Genomic DNA, 13,756 nt, shown 5'->3' on the forward strand with positions numbered 1-13,756 from the left:
TAAATTAATTCAGACAATTTTAAATACATGTGTAAATAAAGCAATACCAGGAACATCCTTGACAATTTTAATTACACTGGAGTCAGACACAAAATGTATGAAGGCATAAAAATGTCAAGATTAGTATGAAAAAATAGGCTTTCTATAGGCATCGTTTCCATACATGGTATGCTCTGAAAGAATACCGCTATATTGCAAAGATGGTAAAGGCTCTAGCTCTGAGGCAGGAGAGACTCACTGCAGTGGGAAGAGCAATGATTACAGAACACGAAGGGAAAAAACACAGAGTGAAAGTTCCCTGGCTGGGTCTACACCATCTCAATATGGATATTCTTCTGCCAACAAAAACCGAAAGGTGAACTCAGCTTTCCTTCCTCACCCTGTTACAAAATACCAATTCTCACGCTCTTGGTTTCCGACGCTGTTTCTTTCTTGTGGCACCCTGCAGCAAAGCTTTCTTCCGGCACTCCTATCCCCAGCCCCGAATTTAGCCTCAGAGCTTCATCAGCTGAGTCTTTCTCGCAGTTACTCTCACAGCCAGACTCAATGTCTTTTGCCTCTTCTCCAACATCCTTTCCAAAATCCTATCGATCAATTGGCAAAAACAATTACAAGCTCTTGCCTGGCTGCCAAACACCTCTGTAAGCCCTTCTCTTCCCTCTTCCTCCCGTTACTCAAAATGCTCTCAGCAAAACCTTCCAGGTGTCCCTATGCCATTGCCACCTGATAATAAATCGTTTTGCTCCAAGACCCTGAACTACTGCCCTAGCTCACAACTGCGGTCTTGGCTATTCCTGTAATCTCTTTTATTTTATTTTAATTTCTTTCCTCTCTCCCTCCTCTGTGCCTGCACCTCTTATTTCCTGCTTTCTCTGTGTACCACTTCAAGAGCAGAAAAGATCTGTTGTTCGCACATTGAGGAATACTGCTTCTGCAAAAAAAGTTATTTATAAGGATGGGAAGGCTTTTTTTCTGATGAGCATTGTTGGGGAGGTTTTGGTGTTGCTGGTTTTCTTTCCAAAAAGATCTTTGAAAATTAGCTTAAAAAGGCTGCAAAAGCAAAACAGTTGAACAGAAATGACTTCAGAAAAAAACCTAAACCCTTTGGAAATATTTTTCAAATATAGATGTGTGGCAAGTTCCGTTAACCCTCCAAACAACTAAATAACCACTGAGCAATGAATGCATTTTCTAGCTTCTGTGATGGGGTGGGATAATTCATCTGCTTTTGTTTTTTTGGGTTTTTTTGGTGTGCTCTTTGACACACGGAGAACTTACCCTTCCAGAATTAGGTACTTTGAATCACACCTTTCAGGATGCATCACTTTAAATACGGTGTGTGAGTACCCGGAGTGTCTATTGAAATACAGAGCTCCTAAAGCATCCTCCATTGGCAATGCCAAAACCAGACTGCTTGATCCTCAAGTCCCAGTCTCCGTTTAGGACAGTTGTTTTGAACCTGTCTTAATTATTTCAACAGTAAAAATGTCTCCCTCTTTTGTATAGGTTCTGGTCTTCTTTTTCGAGGTAGATAACACAAAGAGCTGACGATACCAAAGAAACAGATATCATTAGAGGGCATTGTGCCGATGTTGCTGTTAACTGCTAACACGCTGCTATGGGCTGGATGGTAATTAGGGAAAACGCTTTGGCAGGGACCTGGGGGATTAGTTTTGTGTCCTGGAAGAGCTACTGTTCTTGGAGAAGAACTTGTAAGAGAGCAAAGTCAGAACAACACTCAGGGTCTCTGCTTTCTTCTGAATTATCAGGCCTGTTGTATGTGGCCAGCAGGTCAGGAATCTGGCCCATGCGTTAGCAGCAGAGGCAGCGAAAGGCTGACTTTCCCCTGATATTTGACCCCACATAATGTATAAAACTTCTGTTTGTTTTCCTTTGCCTAGTAAGACACTTGTGTTCTGTTTACACAACCACAACAATAGAAATTCAAGTAAAAACACAGGTTTTCTAAGAGATAATAAACTCGGAGCTTATTCTGTTCTACTGTCTAGCAACCAGAAAACAGGCAGCAGCTAGATTTGAATACCCACAAAGCGCTAATAACAATTTGGCATTTCGTCTCAAAAACAGAGGGAAGGACCCGTCTCTGTTACAAACGGCAGCGCACGAGAGGATTTTCACCAGCCAGAGGGATGATAAGCTTCCTAGCCTATGGATCTGCCTTAGCATTGCTCCTCCATCGCCAGCAAGATGAAGAGTGGGCAACAATTCACCGTTTCCCTTTGCTACCTAATTGGAAAGGGATGGCAGTGTAAAAGGGAATAATCGTATGGCAGTGTCAGGATACGACACTTTAATTAAGGGGATACAAGTCCCTCAAAGCAGCGGTCCCTCCCCACTGCGAGTTCCTAAAACGTACCTGGTGTCAAATCCTGCCTCGTCGATGGTGGGTTCGTTCTTTATTTGTAGCAGCTTTTAAGGAGCTTGGAAATAAAATGCACATTTCTCTACTAGTTGTAAATCCTTCTTCACCTGGCAAAAATACATTTATTTTCCTACCGCTTTTACTCGTGAAAGTACTATTCTAGTCAAATTTACAGACTGTGCCCGTTGTGTATTTATCATGGGGACTGTGGGAAGTCCAGATCTCTCAGCAACATTGCCATAACTTAAACTGAGCCCTGAGAGGTCTGTGCTTCCAGACAAATGCCTTATCAGGATATTATTGCCACTGTTAAAAAGAAAAGAAAACAAAATGACTTTTTAGGTTTCTGAAAAGATAGCTATGGAGCTGTAACATGGCATTTCATTAATATTACTTGTACTGTATATATTACAAGCTCATTAAAGAATCACCAAGCAAAGTAATTTTTTTGTTTATTTTTTTGTTCTCTAAAGAGTATCATTTAATATGATGATGACTCTTTGCATTTCTGGATATTTTTTTTTTTTTTTTTTTTTTTAGTTTGTAAATATAATATCAAAAGCTGGAATGAAACTATTCTACAGTAAAGCATTTTGAAAAGAATAGTCTACCAAATTAATTATGTGACTAATCATAAGAACAAACTTTATTTTTTTATGTACCCACTAATTGTGTCATGTTCTTGATTCCTAAGCACCAAAGCACTGCTCTCCAAAAAATGCTTTTCAAAGCAAGATCTTAATAGTCAATCAGATGGAATAAACAACTTCATAGGAGACTTCTGCTCAAAACTTCATGCTCAAAACTCTGACCACACTGGAGTAAGAAAATAAATGAGAAATCCAGTGTTTTAAGATTAAGGTCAGTGAAATCCTTCTACTTGCCTGATACCAATTGACTATACTGGACTTCAAGCAACAGGTCCATGTTGATAAAGCTCTTAAGAGCATGGTGAGCCATGGAGTAAGCAGGACCTGTTTTAACAGGAGCTGACCATACTCAAATGGAAACCATTTCTAGTCCCTCCTCCATCTGCAGTCTGGATCTGCCTATCAAGCAAATTCCAGAAATAAAAGAGAAATAGGGAAAAATTTCAGTGCATGCAAAATTTCAAGACATTTAAAAGACCTTTGTACAATTTAAGAAATAATATTTCAACATCTAGAGATGGACTATCAAAATAGTAAAATCACAGCAATATTTATATCATTTTAGAAACTTCTTTTCTATGTTTTCTATGACTCACTGATAGAAAAAAAATCAAACTATTTTATTTAGATAAAAAAGAAAGTTCTGTTTGAAACAAAAAAAGCACTAGACTGTATTTCCCTTCTCCAGAAAGGTGAATGGCAAAATAAAAGAGCTATTCTCTAAAAGATTTGTTTTCTTTCTTACTGGTGTTTATGTAACTCAGCTAGCACTAAAGGCAGTCTCCAAAATGTCTGCAAGCGGTGACCGAAAAGCAGCAGATGCCAAATACTAACCTACGATTGAGCAGTTTCCAAAGTGGGATGCTACTCCTCTGAAAAATGTTTAGGGATCCACAAACAAAGGAAGCTGGAAATCACTGTCAAACTGAAAAGCCGCCCATTCACATGTCATCAAATCCACATTTTGGTTACCAAAGTAATTAAGTTTCAGAAAGTCCCCTGTCCCTTTGCTTACCGGAGAGAGGCTTTCTGAGGCATTTAACTAAGAATGAGCAGCATGTTTTATTTATTCCTTGAAAACTCTACATAGTTTTCGTTCCATGCTCTGAAAAATAATCAACAATTTTACGCCACGGGGCCAGGACTGAGCTAAAGCATAATACTGCAGAAAGCAATATTGATGGTGCCGCACACACAGGAATAGCAGACGATGGTACAGTTTAGACAGGAAGAAAATAACACGGCAGAATTGAAACCACAGGTAGAATTTTAAGTAGGCTGAATGCAATATCTGAAACCTTTTTAATGCCATTCTATTAACACATCTCTTTAAAATATTCTTTAAGATGCTTCGGTTTCAGGTCTATACAGTAACATTTAAAACTAACTCAGTGTGTGCGTGAAATTGCTTTGAAGTAGGTTACTTCTTTTATTGTCCCTTTTACTGCCATCCTTCTAAAAAGCTTGCAAAATACACCACCCTGAAACCATTGCACAAGGAAGAAATATTTATGATGGATGACGTTCAAATATTATGATGTGAGCTTATAAGAACAATTCGGTTAATTTCTTGGGAGAAAAGGTAAACGTGGCTTGGAAAAGAAAAATGAACTTTATTTTTGCACTTCATCCAAATATAATACCTCCAGCAACACTGCCCACAGCCCCATGCTGGCGCAAGGTTGATGTTTAAAGCTGGATCGTGTATGATGATCTATGATTTATATTGTTATAGTTCAGGATTTAGCCTATGACTTAGAGCACACAAATCCATGACCGTATCTACAGCACCTTTATATTTGCTGGGGGAGTGGTCTTGGGGAACAAGGGAATTACGTTTTTTTACATTGTGTGAAAATTTAATATAATTATAGCCATGACAGATATGAGGGATGCAAGGTCTGCAGGAACAGTAAAATCTTTTATTAGACTAATTGGTGCAGTTGGAAAAGGTATAAATTTCTGATACAGCACATTTTGCATTCTGCCATCTATGTGTACCTTTAAAAATGTGTCTAGATGATTACAGCTTCCCAACAAGGGAGAAATTGCCTCATTATCGGTAAAATATTCAAAGTGACAATATACACAGCATTGTCCAATGTGGGAAATCAAAAAACGAGGGTGGAAGAAAAAAGAGGAAATTATAGATTTCAGCTAAGAGATTTTCAGTTCAAACTTCCTTGGCAGAGTAAGACAGATAAAAACTTGCACTTTTTCAAAGCAATCACAAACGGCTCTAAGAAAAGACAACAGAAGGCCATGGCTAAACCTGTGTGTGTGTGCGTCAGGGGGCCAAATCCTGTTGAACCACGCCATAAAGTCGCTACAACTGGAAAACTTGCTATTATACAGACCAGCCCGTAGTTACTGGGACACTTTTGTGCAAACACAGAGACACGTTCCCACCCACCGGCTCCTGCTGAAGTTGCTCACCTGGTAGAAGAGCAACCGGCTCTAGGAGAAAGCCCTTCTTCTGGCACCGGGAGCCAGGCAAAACCACCTTGCTCCTTTCTTCCTTTTCCCACAACCCTCAGTATCGCGACCGATGTAATTCATAAGAAACATGTTGTGACAATAGCTCCGAGCAACAGCCAGAAGAATAAAATATTAAGAAGTTCTAAATCCAGCTCAACTTCTTTGGTTATTTGGCTCTAAAATATAGAACAATCCACATACGTTCATTTTAATAATGCATAAATGCTACTTTCTAGTTCCCAGGAGTTATTTCTTCTTTCAAATGATCTCTCAAGTTCATAAGAAATTAGCTTAATTTCTTTCTGTACTAAAAGTGTAAAGATTTCCTCTTAATTACCTATATATCTGTCGGAAGTATTCCTATCCACACAAGATTATTTGAAGCTCTCAAACTATTCAGCCACCAGAACTTAATTCATTTAATGATTACATGCAAAACTGAACCTTTGAGCCGTTTCAATCAATTAGCTTTTAATTGTTGTTTAGCAGCCCTGTAATAACTACAAATATTTTCCTAAATTGCGGTAAAGCTGAACTGAGATGTGTAATCTGGAGTTCAGTAGTTTCTCCACAAAGACTATTTAAATACTGTTGGCACGTGTATATTTATAACATTGTCTTCTGAGTGATTCTTCAGAATTATTTTTAGACTGACAGTATTTACGGAAAGCTCCGTACATCTGAGTTCTGCGGACACTGAAAGTATTCACCAGTTCATATTGAATTTAAAACCACGAGGGCCAGACCTTCAGCCTGAATAACTCAACACAGCTCTATTGATTACATGGCTGCTCATCTATCTGATCCATCTGGCAAACAAATACAGAAAGAGCATGCTGAAGACCTCTTAATTCTGCTTTCTCAGGAACATTGGGTCATTTTGTGTTCCACAAGCTTCAAAGTTTCAAACATTTCAGTACAAAGGGATTAAAAAAGCAGATTTAATTTTCACATAACTTAACCATACTGACAACTCACACCAATTACAACTACATAACCTCTGCCACCTGCCCACAGCTGAAGTTTAAAAAAAAGAGAGAATAAATGACAAACGATCCTGTTTAGATGTATGCAATATTTTCAGTAACAAAAACTGCCTGGAAAATTGATAGCATTTTTAGTAAGGAAGCATACATATAAGGTGTAAGTAACACCTTCTTATATCTTCTCATATCAGTGGCTCTAGGTTTCAAAAAATAAAATATTCATCTTCCCCAGCTCCTTCACAGCCTTTGCATTAATTTTAAGAATAAAAGCAAATAGTTTTGAGCAGAAGAAGAAAGCCCAAAGTACAGACTTATTGAGCTCTATCAGTAGTAATAAAAAGGCGGAAGAGTTTAAAATTCAGTTCATGAATTTTGAAGGCAGCAAAAAAACCACCAGCAGATGCTTCATCCAACCTTGTTGTTGTTTACACAACCTCAAAAGATGTTCTACAAGAGGTGACCCTATTTTCCGTAATTAGGATCTTCAAATTAGAAACCTAGGTGCAAGAAATTACTTCCAAACCAAATCCAAACCATCAAATTCATAGCATGCTTTTTCAAAACCTGCATCCCATATACAGGTATAAATAATGTGGAAAACAAGGAAATGCATTGTTTGAGAGGCGCCTAAAAGGGAAAGTTTGTACCTACTCAGAATTCAGACATTTGAAGTTTTGGAGCAATGAATATGGTGACAGCTGCTCGTTAGGAGAATCCTGCAGTGACGATTAACAGATTTGGCGTCCTACCCCACACAAACCTTAACAGACCCAGGAAAACCTCTTTTTCCCATGTAATTTGCCTGGAGGGGATCGACTAGTTCCTATTTCGGTACTTATCTTAGCAAGGCCTACTTCCAACTGCTCGTAGAACAGCCATTTGATGCCGTGTAAGCACCAGCTTGCCAAAATCCCCCATCAACATGAATACCTTCACAACCTTCAAAATTAAACTTCACTGGGCAGAGAGAGTCCAGAAATTTATTTCCTTCATAGAGGAAATGAGGAGACATTTTCGAACTTTGGGGAGAACTTTAGGTTTTAAGCTTCAGTAATTCAGGATAATTCTTCTCCCCTTTATTGCAAGCGAGCCATTCTCCTCTTCATTACAAAATTGCCTAACCAAGACTCATTTAATTCTTTAAGGGTTGCAGTTTCGCTCGTGTATCATAATGGTTAGGAAACAGCTTGAAGGAATCATTTTGAAGAGACGCAAGAGTTTTAAAAAGGATAATTTATAGATTATTTGAACTATAGTAAATAGCCGAGGCAATTTTTAATAAGACAGAAAGGTAAGGCAGCATGAAGAACATAACACAATGTTGAGCATGAGAGGGAAGTTAAATCATTATGTTCCTATTCTGCACGTCCAAGATGAAGACCACTGCTGTCTTTCAAGACTGTCAGCTCTAAATTTATTTACTTACAATGGCTCTGTGTTGAAGGACCATTCTGAACAACAAATACATGTTAAATTCAAAAGATAGCTGAATCAGCAACTGCAAAGCAGGAGCATATGGTGAATGAGATGAAAAAAATCCCCATTACCAATAAAACCTCTTGGAAGATGTACAGCAAAGCAGTTTAACAGAATTCAGTGGTACAATATCGATTTGAAATGAGCAAATATAAAAGACTCCAAATTAGCTATCTGAAGTTTTCATATAAAATACATATGGTCTCCAAACGACCATGGCAGGGTTCATCTCTTTGCTTTAAAAAAATTTCTATCTCCTTCCCAATTTTAATATTTTTATATTGTGTGTCATTTTGTACCTTAAAAAAGAGTGCCAGTTAATTTTCTGAATTTTTTAAAAAAATTTATCATTCTTTCTGTTGTAACTGATTTCTTTCCCCCCAATAAAACTTCAAGAAGGTTATCAAACAAAGGAGAACTTGTATTTGCCCCTCTGCTGTAGCACTGTACTCTGGCAAAATGTGAAAAGCATCTGTTTGCCATACTACTATTTTGATATTCAAGGGGAGCCAGAACTGCAAATTTAGTATTTAAATCACGTAATAAAAGCAGAAGAAACCTATGCAATTACATGACTTCTTCCTGATTACTATATCCTCTCATGCTCTCCTACAAATCTATTTTGTTTTCAATCACTGAAAAACGACCAGTCCAAGCGCTACGTTCAATCTTTAATTGTTCTTAGTAAAGAAACGTGTATCAAAAGAAAATAAGGTAGGAGGCAAAATGGCAATCAGGATGATGTATCTTATGGCCTCAACACAGCAAATCTCTTAAGCCCTAGTGAATCCTTGATCCTTTTCTACAAAATGCATTTATTATTGTTAGCCTGTCTCAGGAGTGGCACTGTCCTATTAAGACAAACTTTCTTAGTGGTGGTACTGGCTTTGTAATTCTAATTCTGCCTTGAAGGACTCTCACCTTTCTGTTGACGGATTTTATTTTTTAATCTCTACAAATACAACCTTTCTAATGCTGACTGAAGATTTGTCCCTAAAAACTACAGTTTAAGCAAACCTGTGCGTTGCAGTTCATCTATATAGATACCTGCCTAGTCTGAGAAGGCACAAGGACATAGGTTCTTGGACACAACCTATGTCCAAGAACTACATCAAACTTCCTGATCATATATCACAGGCAGCACGAAAACTTGTAGAGCTTCAACAGGGGCAGAGGCACCATTTCGCACCTCTCGTATTTCAGCCACTTGAAAGCCGCCTTTGTGATTTTCTTTACAGATTGTACTTTCCTTCAAATGTACATAAAACAGTATAAATAACCCTCACAGCTAAGACGAAGCAAACCAAACTGAGAACATTTAAACATCTCTTTCCCTAATACAAACATTATACAGCCCCAAACCTAAGGAGGCTAAGGAGGTAACATTAGCTTACCCTGTGGCTGTTGCCTATTTTACCCCAAAGTGCCTCCCTTCATCGATGCTCATATTTGATAGAGAAACACGTGCCAGTGTCACTAACTGCAGAACACCGTAGAAATGCCTGAAGTCCATCAGGAGATTTATGGTGGATAGAAGCAGTTGCAGAGCAACTGTCTTGCCAAGAACATGCCCTGCTGCAGCTTGAGTTGGACAGAATATATCTAAAACAAGCTACCTACGGCCTTTTAAACATGCACTTATTTGATCTAATAAATCTACACGTCTGCAAGGAAACTAGCTGGCAAAAAAGTGCATCCTATTTGCTAGCTTAAAAACTTCCAGGTATTTCATTCACTTCCCACACACATTCACCATGCTACAGTTAATGATTTTAGACATACTTTAGGACAATCAGATCCTGGTCTCACACTCCGAAACATAATGATAATAATGGTACTACTGCTACTACTAAATAATTTCTTTTCAAGCTCAGTGCCTTCCCCACCAGTCCTGTATGGACAGAGACATCTCAGCACCTGCAGTTCCTCAGGGATGCCAGAGAAGTCTCTCCATCAGAAGGCAAGATTCCTTTAAACGACGTACACTTATAAAAAATAAAAATAAAAAAGCCCAGCCTCTAGGTAATTCCTGGTTTGTTCACTAATTTATTTTGCACTGGAGCACACAAAAGTATAGTTTCCAACAGAGAAGGAGAAACACAGTTTCAGGAGAGGAATGAAAAATGTAAAATCATAGTTACTACAGTAAATCCCTGAAGAGGATAAGATTGACTTTTCTCTCTCAAACAGAAAAGGGAAAATCTCTTACAGAAAGCAACCAAAGAGTTACGCAGACCAGACACTTTAAAAAAAAAATTAATTATGTCATAATTCAAAGGGCAATTACTTTAAGAGTTTTGAGATACACAAGCACCCAGTTCCTCAGTGATAAGAGCACTGTTATAGTCAATCCAACTACCACTACTCCCTGTATGAGCATCACCCCTCTCACTGGTGTATGGCCTGATTAAGATTGTACCATTCAACCAGCCAAATATAAGGAAAATTTCAACGTTTGCTAACTAAAAACTGCAGGCTAGAATCCCTCGGATGGTATAAATGACAATATAACCCCTGAAATCAAGGGAGATTCATTAACTTAATACCACATAGGACCTGGCTTTTCTTCTTCACAGTTCAACTGATTTTATTTCTTTAATGCAACTTTTCAGAGTAACAATATTCCTTGGATTTAGCTGCTGCAATAGCCAGCTCTTGCAGAATTACAGATACAGCCAAATCACGAGGGACCATGCCAAATTCTCCCCAATTTGAGGCCAAGCCTATTTTGCAAATTAGAGGAATTGACTCCAAGTACTGATGGTCTCCATCGCTTGCAAAAAGCTTCTCATAGAAAATAAGGAGATGTTCCTTACATTACAAAAACGTTTTACACTTTTTCTATGGAATTTCAATGAGATTTAGTTAAATTATGAAGTGCTAAAAATAATTCTCATTTTGCTTCTTTGGAAAATGTCAGCATCGTAGCTGAACGAGTAACGTAAAAATGACACCTCCTAGTTTTCGCTCTTGTTTTGTGACCTGCATAACCTCTAACTTTTTTCTTTGGTAATTAAATACATATATGATAAAGAATTCAAAGAATTAGGAATTAATGACTTGGGAAGCCAACTTCCATCACAATTCCAGTGGAATTCAGCCCATAAACTCCTTAGATCTTCTGAAAATCTTCGGAATTACTCTTTAGACCAGTCATCTCCATGCCCCAAAACTGAAAATCCACAGAGGTGTCCTCTGTAGGTCAGCTATCGAAATATTAAACAGGAAAGAATTTGCTCTACAGTTTGGAGTAACAGACCAAACCAAAACCAGGCAGAGCGGCTGTTTTCACACCTGTAGCTGCGCTTGCTGCTGTCAAACTAAGAATGATTCCTGTAATCAAGACATCCAAGGATATATGGGTCTAATTTGTTTTTTTAAATAAATTCAGTTATTTGAAGCCTAGCTTTATTAACACATTCTCTTTCAATTTTTATAAATCATTTAGAAAAGACAGTACCTAGGAAAGGTAGGGATCGTTGTTAGGGATCTGGAGGGACTTCTATAATTGCCAGCATTATTGCAATGAAAGATTATATGAAATCATGGGGTAAAAGACAGGAACAAAACACTAGAAATCTTCAATTTTTCAAATATAAAGTACAAAAATTGGGTGCATACAAGAACAATGTAATTATTACCACACAGTTTAAATTTATTCACTATTAGCTCTCCTTGCATCACCCAAAAAGTCAGCAAGATTCTGTGGAGTTGCAGAAATATAATTACCAAGATCAACTGAATGCACCATGCCATTAACAAGTTATTATAAGGAGGCTCCGATATGAAAGCCTCTCATAGACAGGACTGTATTTTGCAATTCATAGTGCAATTAGGTCTAAGCCTGATTCAATGAATCCGGTCCTAAGTGGAATGCAAATTCTGGATGTCTTTGTCCTCAGATATAAAGGTCAGTCATCTAAGTCAGAATTAACTTCAGTGGGCAATTAACAGGAGAAAGCTCTCTACTAACACGTAAGGGCTTTTCTAGCAAGCAAAGCTGACACTAATAGCAACTATAGTTTAAAAAAAAAACCCCACACAAACCCTGAAACACTGATACTTCATGTTTTTAGTCAAAATATTCCTCGACATTTCCTTTTTTTTCCTCTTTTCTTGCTTGATTTTATTTGTATGGTGACACAGACTTACACCAACAATGCAAATCTGTAAAGCTTCATCAAAATTTGCTGTGCCAGGGCTTAAGACTAAGAATCCTGAATTCCTGTGTTGTATATTCTAATGTTCAGAAATACTTGCCTGAAAAATAAACAGGCGTATTAATGACTTTTTCCTAAAAGCTAAACTATCAGTCCTGTGAACATTTAAGTATAGTCCTCAACCCCTGCAGAAGTACTTATGATATTAATTTTAAGTAGGAGTGTAAGTATTTCAGCCATGTATTTGAGCATTTTCTTTACATCTTTATAGACAGTCCTAATTCATAGCAGCAGCACCAAATGCCACACACGCACTGCATTTATTGGAAGCCGTAGCTACATTCAGCCATGTTTCATCCTCATGTTCAACAGTTCTGGTTGCATCAAGAGGCCCGCGTGTGCCCTGCTTAACACTTCGTAGAACCTGAATAATTAGTAGTTAATCAAAAGTCTGTCCTCGAGCATTAATGATATAACAACTCCAGATCAGCTAATATTCATATCAGATGACCCTTAGCCATGTACGCATTAAATGTGTGAATGAAACTGAATTTTCTTCTTTTTTTTTTTGTTTTTGTTTTTGATTCGTGAACATCTAAGATGGCGCAGAGCGAGCTGGTCTACTGGCTCACTGCAGAAACACCCAAGCCATGCTTATAAGTACAGATCTGCTATTATCAATCATTACCACCTCAGATTTTATAGTGCAACACAATTAAACTACTGAAAAACAGTGAATGCTTGATGTTGCTCAATTTTTTTGTCTTTTACAGCAAAGCACAAACCCAATATGCTAAATAAATCAAACCCTGAGAAAGAACTTCTGAGACAGTGAAATTAAGCATTTAAAAGTTTCCTTTGGATTCACATGAAATTCATTCAGTGATACTAGGATAAGGCAGAATGTATGTTGTGATTTCTCTATCTTAGATGCGAACAAAACACTCTCTCCAGTATTTTTTCTTCTCAAAAGACCTTAAACAGAGCCTTTTGCGCCCCTTTGTACGTCATTCTTCTCAAGCATCTCAAGCTAGAATATAACCCGACCCGAAAAATGAACTTCCATCTGAGTTACATCTCCTGGCTGAAAATCCTTTTACCAGAGCTACAAGATGTCTCCTAAATTCAGTGAGAAAAAGAAGGCTGAAAATGGACACTTTAAACAGGGAATTGAATTTTACACAGCCTGAACACTTTTCAGCTTTATCAGGTAGGAATGTTGTTTTCAGCAAATATTATAATGATATTCTTAAGCAGCTCCAGTGACTCAGTGGTAAGTCTCTCTATTGCCGTGTGGGAAGTTTGAATTTGAATTCTTCTTCCCCCTGGGTTGCCACTTTCAGATTCCTGTGCCGAAATAAAGCCCCAAGTTTTGCAGAGGAGGAATTTATCGCGTAGCCCCATGACACCACGCTTGCTCAGGGAGGCTGTTGGGGCTCAGGGCTTTGCCTGGAGGGGGTTTGTGCTGAAAACCACCCTGGCAGAACAGTGAGTACCTTAGGAGCCTCCAGGAGGGGCCCAGTGCAAGGAATAAAGGCAGAGTTTTGTTTCAAATTCAGCTTTTTCTTTTTCTTTTCTTTTTTTTTTTAAATACAATGTGTTTACCAAGTGCCAACTACAAAT

General features: G+C 38.1%; 1 protein-coding gene across 8 annotated transcripts in view; it reads right to left on the reverse strand.

Moving 5' to 3' along the window:
- The window catches only part of PLCB1 (phospholipase C beta 1), a 415,215-nt gene that overhangs the window by 230,105 nt on the left and 171,354 nt on the right, over positions 1-13,756 (reverse strand). The gene's annotated exons all lie outside the window — the stretch shown is intronic.

This window comes from Ciconia boyciana, chromosome 3, assembly GCF_034638445.1.
Source record: "Ciconia boyciana chromosome 3, ASM3463844v1, whole genome shotgun sequence".
Classification (NCBI taxonomy): domain Eukaryota; kingdom Metazoa; phylum Chordata; class Aves; order Ciconiiformes; family Ciconiidae; genus Ciconia; species Ciconia boyciana.